Source organism: Fulmarus glacialis, unplaced genomic scaffold, assembly GCF_000690835.1.
Source record: "Fulmarus glacialis isolate BGI_N327 unplaced genomic scaffold, ASM69083v1 scaffold1425, whole genome shotgun sequence".
Lineage (NCBI taxonomy): Eukaryota > Metazoa > Chordata > Aves > Procellariiformes > Procellariidae > Fulmarus > Fulmarus glacialis.
In genome coordinates, this window is record NW_009214685.1 from 72002 (window position 1) to 72374 (window position 373).

Below are 373 nucleotides of genomic sequence, written 5' to 3' on the forward strand. Positions count from 1 at the left end.
AATCACTCTGCGTAAAATCGCTTCCCCATGCTGTCACATCATCTGCCCCTAACCGGCCAGCCTAGGCAGACCTGCCACGGTGATGCTGAATGTGACCAACATCAGCCCCAAGTGCAGGACAGATTGCAACAGTCTGGGAGCACCAGCGGGGCTGGGACTAAGTGCCTGGTTTCTCTGCTCTGGAAACCAAAGCTTTGTTTGCAAGGGCTCATCACTAGACTGGGTCTCGTCTGCGCCGTGGACCAGACGGCATCTCACACATACCCACACACCGAGCATACAGTGCAGTGCTCTCGCATGCTCATCTCCAAAGGCGCTCTCACCTGGAGCCAGGCGCTACGAGCTATTGCTTATGAGAGCTTTTGTTGAGAGG

At 55.5% G+C, this 373-nt stretch overlaps 1 protein-coding gene across 4 annotated transcripts in view; it reads right to left on the reverse strand.

Moving 5' to 3' along the window:
- SLC6A6 (solute carrier family 6 (neurotransmitter transporter), member 6) overlaps positions 1-373 on the reverse strand; it is a 48636-nt gene that overhangs the window by 9474 nt on the left and 38789 nt on the right. The gene's annotated exons all lie outside the window — the stretch shown is intronic.